The sequence below is a fragment of the Peromyscus eremicus genome, chromosome 2, assembly GCF_949786415.1.
Source record: "Peromyscus eremicus chromosome 2, PerEre_H2_v1, whole genome shotgun sequence".
NCBI lineage: Eukaryota > Metazoa > Chordata > Mammalia > Rodentia > Cricetidae > Peromyscus > Peromyscus eremicus.
In genome coordinates this window covers 113,386,788-113,393,052 of record NC_081417.1, presented here as the reverse complement: position 1 = coordinate 113,393,052, position 6,265 = coordinate 113,386,788, and positions in this window count along the sequence as shown.

The following is a 6,265-nucleotide window of genomic DNA, read 5'->3' as shown; positions in this document are numbered from 1 at the left end:
ACTTGTTCTTCCTTGTCCCACACACTACTTTCCACCTAATCCTCTATCCAGTATGCCTATAATTACAGCCTAGTTGGGAAAGTGCTGTGGCTGATGATGGATATTAAGAACTACTCCCCAAAGATGTTGCAAGACCTAGCCCTACAAAAGCTTAGGAACTATGCATAAAACTGAGCTCAGAGATACTTGATACAGTCGGGCCAGACCATAATGTTGGGTAGAGAAAATTATGCTACACTGGAATCATTCTCCTAAAATACAGAATTTGTATTAATACTTTGTCAAGAATCTCACACCTAGAATTGGTGTGAAATTATTGCTACAGTGACTCCTGGAAGCATAGAAAATCAATCTTAGTAAATGTAACAGAAATACCAAAAGTGCTGGGGCTGGCAGAAGAGACAAGAAGGGATCCTGTTGTGGAATAATCCTTTTGTACACTGTGAAGATTTGTCACTCAGTTTGGTTTATTAAAATACTGACTGGCTGGTAGCTAGGCTGGAAGTATAGGTGGGACAGCTAGACAAAGAAAGACTTCTGGGAAGAAGGGTAGAGTCAGAGGAGTTTCCAGCAAATGCAGGGAGAAGCGAGATGGCATGCCATACTGAGTAAAGGTACCAAGCCATGTGGCAAAGCATAGATAAGAAATATGGGTTAATTTAAATGTAAGAGCTAGTAACAAGCCTGAGCTATGGCTGAGCATTTGTAATTAATAATAAGACTCTCTTGTGGTTATTTGGGAAGTGGCTGCTGGGATGGGAAAACTCTGCCTACATGATTCAAAGGCTGAAGAAGGTAAGTGTGCTAGAGTGAATACATTATGTACAACCAGACAGGTTATATCACTATTGACTTAATTACTATTTTTTGTAGGGGAGCAGGCTTTGGTTTTGTTTTTTGAGACAGGATTTCTCTGTATAGTCCTGGATGTACTGGAACTCAATCTGTAGACAAGGCTGGCCTCCAACTCACAGAGATCTGCCTGCCTCTCCCTCCCAAGTGCTGCTCTTAAAGACTTGTGCACCACCACTTGGCGACTTAGTTACTATTCTATTGCTGTGAAAAGACACCATGACCAAGGCAGCTTATTAAAGGATGCATTTAATTGAGGACTTGCTTTCATTTTCAGAAGGGTAGTCCATGATCATCATGGCAGGAAGTGTTGTGGCAGGCAGGTAGGTGTAGCACTGCAGCAGTAGCTGAGAGCTCACATCCGATACAAAAGTTGCAGACAGAGAGAGACTGGGCCTGGCATGAGCTCTTGAAACCTCAAAGCCCACCCTTGGTGACTCATCTCCTCCAACAAGACCACACATCCTAACCCTTCTTAAACAGTCCACCAAATGGGAAACAAACATTCAAATATATTAGCCTGTGGGGGCCATTCTCATACAAACCAGCACATCTGTTCTGAGGAAGGGCCCAGGGAACAGTGGTACTGCATTTACTCAGCCCACATAGATGTGCTAGTACATAGGACATGATCATTGCTAAGAAGTTAAGTCATGGCTCTTGGCAGACACAACCAAAGGTAACAGAGTCTTGGCAGACCTTGACTCACTGATAGTAGAAATAATAGGAAGCCAGGATAATCAGGGCCAGGTGGTAGTGCTTAATTACCAGAAGTCAAGGAGTTGTGGTGTTCTGCTAAAAGTGCCTGACCCTCAAGAAGGTACTGAAATGGCTACAAGGGACAAAATGGGCAACCAAGAAATTCCTATTAGTTTATGCTATCAGGGGAAGAATAATAGAGGCTACATTGCCTTGATGCTGGAGACTGTCATCCAGTGAATCCTGAATTGCTAAATTTACATACCTGAGCCTGTTTGCAAGCCTAGAATTCACGTACTGAAATATTTCCAGGAGGAAGAGCTCTGTCTGGTAAACCTCAATAGTTATAAATGGTAATGATTTCTCATGTGCTGGTTGGTTTTTTGTCAACTTGACACAAATCTAGACATCTAGAAAGAAGGAATCTTAACTGAAAAAAATGAATTTGACCTGTAGGCGACTATATGGGGTATTGTCTTCAATAATGATTGATGTGGGAGGACCCAGGTCACTGTAGGTGCTGCCAACCCTTGGCAGGTGGTCCTGGGTTATGTAAGAAAGTAGACTAAAATGCCGAGTGTGGTGGTACATGCCTTTAACCTCAGCACTAAGGAGGCAGAGGCAGGTGAATCAGTGTGAGTTCTAGGCCAGAGTGTCTACATAGCAATTTCTGAGCCAGCCAGGATTACGTAGTGAGACCTTGTCTCAAACAAACAAACAAACAAACAAACAAACAAACAAAGCAGGCTGAACAAGCCATGAGCAACAAGCCAGTAAACAGTATTACTCCATGGCTTCTGCTTCAGTTCCTGCCTCAAGGTCCATCTCTTACTTCCCTTCATGAGGGACTGATTATAAGCTGTAAGCTGAAATAAATACTTCCCTCCCCAAGTTGCTTTTAGTCATGGTGTTTTATCACAAATAGAAACCCCAACATCCCAATTCTTCCTCAAAGGTTTGTAAACTGATGACGTGATTGTTCCATGGTATGGTTAAGTTGGAGCTTTTTGTTGTAGATATGAAAGAACAGTCGGAAGCATCTGAAAGAGTCCAGGACAAAGAGGTAGACTGAATATGGCCAGCAAACTGGATATGTCCAGGGCTATCTGTGAGAGAGAGGAGAATAACAAGAGATAAAGAATAGAGAGAAGCAGGACAGAATGAAAGAAAGCAAACATATCAGGAATAGCGGGGTTATAAGGAGAATGAGTAGCTGTAGGGAATGAAGCCTGTGAGCTGGAGGGAGTTTAGGGTACAGGAAGAGATGAGAAGGGCTAGGATGCTAGCATGGACTTTGAAAGGTTTAACAGGTACTTGTGATACTGAAGAAGCCTGTAGGACAGCATGCACTTTGATATGCTGATAGACGCCACAGGTAGCCATATGTCCCTTCTGTCAGAGGTGAGGAAAATTATTCCTTTTGGTATATGGAAGCCAGTTTTGCAAGTTCCTGAGGAATGCTGGCTTTTACTTAGCCACCAGAAGTCCTCCTATAGTCCTGGCTGAGCTCATTGGACTGCCTTTTGGAGTTTCCTTTGGAGCAAACAAAAGGGATCTTTGGCCATTTACTTGACTAACTTTACCCTAAGGAAATGGGCATAGCCAGATATTTCAAGGAGTGGAAGATATAGAGTCTGAACTAGCACTGATATCCAGGGACCAGAAGTATCATGTTTCCATTAGCATGAACATAGAGAAGCCAGTTAGTAAATGGGGTCATTATCAATCAGCCAGCTAGGGTCTTTTTGCTTTATCTAGATGGAAATCATAACTTAGGTGAGAATAAGAAGCTAGTATTAGCAGAATGGGGCCCTTGAGTGCCCAAAGCCTAGAGACAGGACTGTCAGATGTAGAGCAAGCAAGCCCTAGTAGTTTATGTCCCAGGCTCAAGATGACAAATACTGAGTGGAGGCTTGTAGCTCTAGATTTTAAACACCAGTGGGACCAGTACTATGGAAGATATTATATAATCCTCAGTTTCCAATAATAGGCAACCACAAGCAGTACCTAATAGTGTTACAACCACTGACTAGCCCTCAGGAGTTAGGACCCTCAGCTCCCACAGTGGCCTGTGTTCCAGCTGTCTGGTTTTAAGGCTTGGCAGCTCTCTGAGCTCTTCTGGAGACTGAGGATTGCAATTTCTTATCTCCAGCTCTTTGCAGCCTTCCTTGTGCACTCTGCTCCCTGTGGTGGTCACTCTCTGGAGTTCTTTAGATATTTGCTCAATGTTGCAACCATTCCTGCTGCTACATTACCACTGCTGTGCTCTGCTGCTCTCTCTCAGCTCAGTGTTAGTGGCACAGCCTACTCTACAAAGATGCAGGTCAAAAGTAGGAAGGGAAGGGGCGCTTGAGAGAAAGGGTTTTTTGCCAGGCAGTGGTGAAGCATGCCTTCCTAACACTTGGGAAGCAGGGGAAGGCGGATCTCTGAGTTTGAGGCCAGCCTGGTCTACAGCATAAGATTTTTCAGTATGATTGATGTTACAACACCAGGAGGTTTCATAAGACCATACCTCCTAGCTGGCTCAAAATGAGCTGAACAACCAGGGCATATACTCAGGGGGATTCCCTGGTGAGAGCTATAGCAAAGATGCTTGTACCAATCACAGCACAGCCCTTAGAGGAAATGAAGATCATTTTACCGATCAAGGCCTTCTATACACCAGAGGAAGTGTTCCCCTCTCACCTGAGTGATGATTGCTGAAGAGTAAGTAGGTTCTTCTAGAGTTCACCAAGGCTTGTCTACAGTCTGCTTTCTATACCATTTCAGGCTGTCTGGAGTGATCATGACTGGAGCATATCTTCAGCCATGATTGTGATGTTTTCCTTCAGATGATTGAGTGTCCTCAGTGTGGAATATTCCTTTACACTGTGTGAATATATGTTGCTATGATTGGTTTAATAAACAAGCTGACTGGCCAATAGCTGAACAGGATAAGTTTTGGTGGGAGAGCCAAACTGAGAATGCTGGGAGGAAGAAGGGTAGAGTCTGGAGCCAAGCAGACAAGAGAGAAGCAAGATGGGCATGTTATACTGAGAAAAGGTACCAAGCCACATGGCAAAGCACAGATAAGAAATGTGGGTTAAATGAAAATGTAGGAGTTAGCTAGTAACAAGCCTGAGCAATTTATAATCCTCAAGGCAAAATTCTCTTTACTTCATTAAACATTTTTTTCTGATGTATCTGTGTCTGAATCAGCCAATAAGATATAATCTATATAACGGTAAATTATACATTGAGGAAACTGTTTATGAATTATTTCTAACAACTGTTATAAAAATATTGACACAAGGTGGAGTTGTTTAATATTCTCTGTAGCAAGACCCTCCACTGGTATCTTCTAATAGGTTGAGAATTATTAATAAGTGGGCACTTTGAAGGCAAATTTCTCTCTATCCTGTTTTTATAAAGTAAAAAAGCAATCTTTTAAATCTATCACTATAATAGACCATCCATTTGGCAATAAAGAAGGCAAGGGAATTCCAGGCCATAAAGAGCCCATTGGCTGGATCACCTTATTAATAGCTATCAGATCTGTTACCATTCTCCATTTTTCCAGATTTCTTTTTAATGACAAATATAGAAGAATTCTAGGACTGGTCAATTCCTCAATATGTTGAGCATTTAGGTGCTCCTATACCAGCTGTTACAGTCTCCATAATTTTTCTAATGTAAAAGGCCATTGTTCCACCCCCACAGGTTTTTCAGTTACCCCTTTTAAAAGTAAGGCTATTGGTAACTGAAAGGTTTCTGTACCCGATATTGGATTTCTCGGAGGAAGAAAGCAGGAGAGAAATCACAGAGCAGGTCTAGACACCGTATCTTAAATACCCTGTAGGCGTGTCTTGAGCTTCTCCAGGGGAGGAGCTGACCCTTGGCGGGCTTTTTGAGGGGCGGGGTCTGGAATGGGAGGAGTGGGGCCAGAACAGAGGTTCCCAACAGTAACTTTGAAAGACCGATTAGCTGTTGTGCCCTGCTTATGTACAGCCTGAATGGTCTGTTACTGTTCTTGATAATACCTTTTAATATTTTTCTCAGGAGTATTCTTTATTTTATGGTTTGTTTCTGAGATTGAAGGAATGTTAATCTGTGTTTTTCCATTGCTGCAATAAGTCATGTCCCCATAAATTCTTTACTATATCAGCCACAAATGGCTCTAATTTTCCCATCTGCCCTTCTGACCCTATACACTCAACCCATCTAGTACTTTGTTTTACCTGAGATAAAGTTCCAATCCCTAGAAGTTGAATATTTACCTCATAAAGAGGCCAATCTGGATGCCAAGATTTGGGTGAGATTATTGTTACATCTGCATCTGTGTCCAATAAACCTATAATTTCACTGCCATTTATTAGTATTTTTAGTTTTGGTCTCTGATCATTTATAGCAGTTTGCCAAGATACTTGTTTTTCTGTTCTCTCCTAAATTTTTTGTTGTATCTATTAAAGCTGTTCTATCTTTGATTACATCTGGAGCAGTACGGTTTTTAATAACAGGTATTAAGTCTTTTAATTGCCCTGTGAATGAGTTCCTCCAATGCTGGCCGGGCATGATTGAACCAAATTTGATATTGGGGCCTGCAAGAGGCACCCTAAGGCATTTCCTGATGGCAAAGGATTAGCTTACCTGTCCCTTGTTGATCAGCATTTGTCACAACTTCCATATATTCCGGAAGGCTAGGACCTTCTATTTAGATTACCTCTTGAAAAAACAT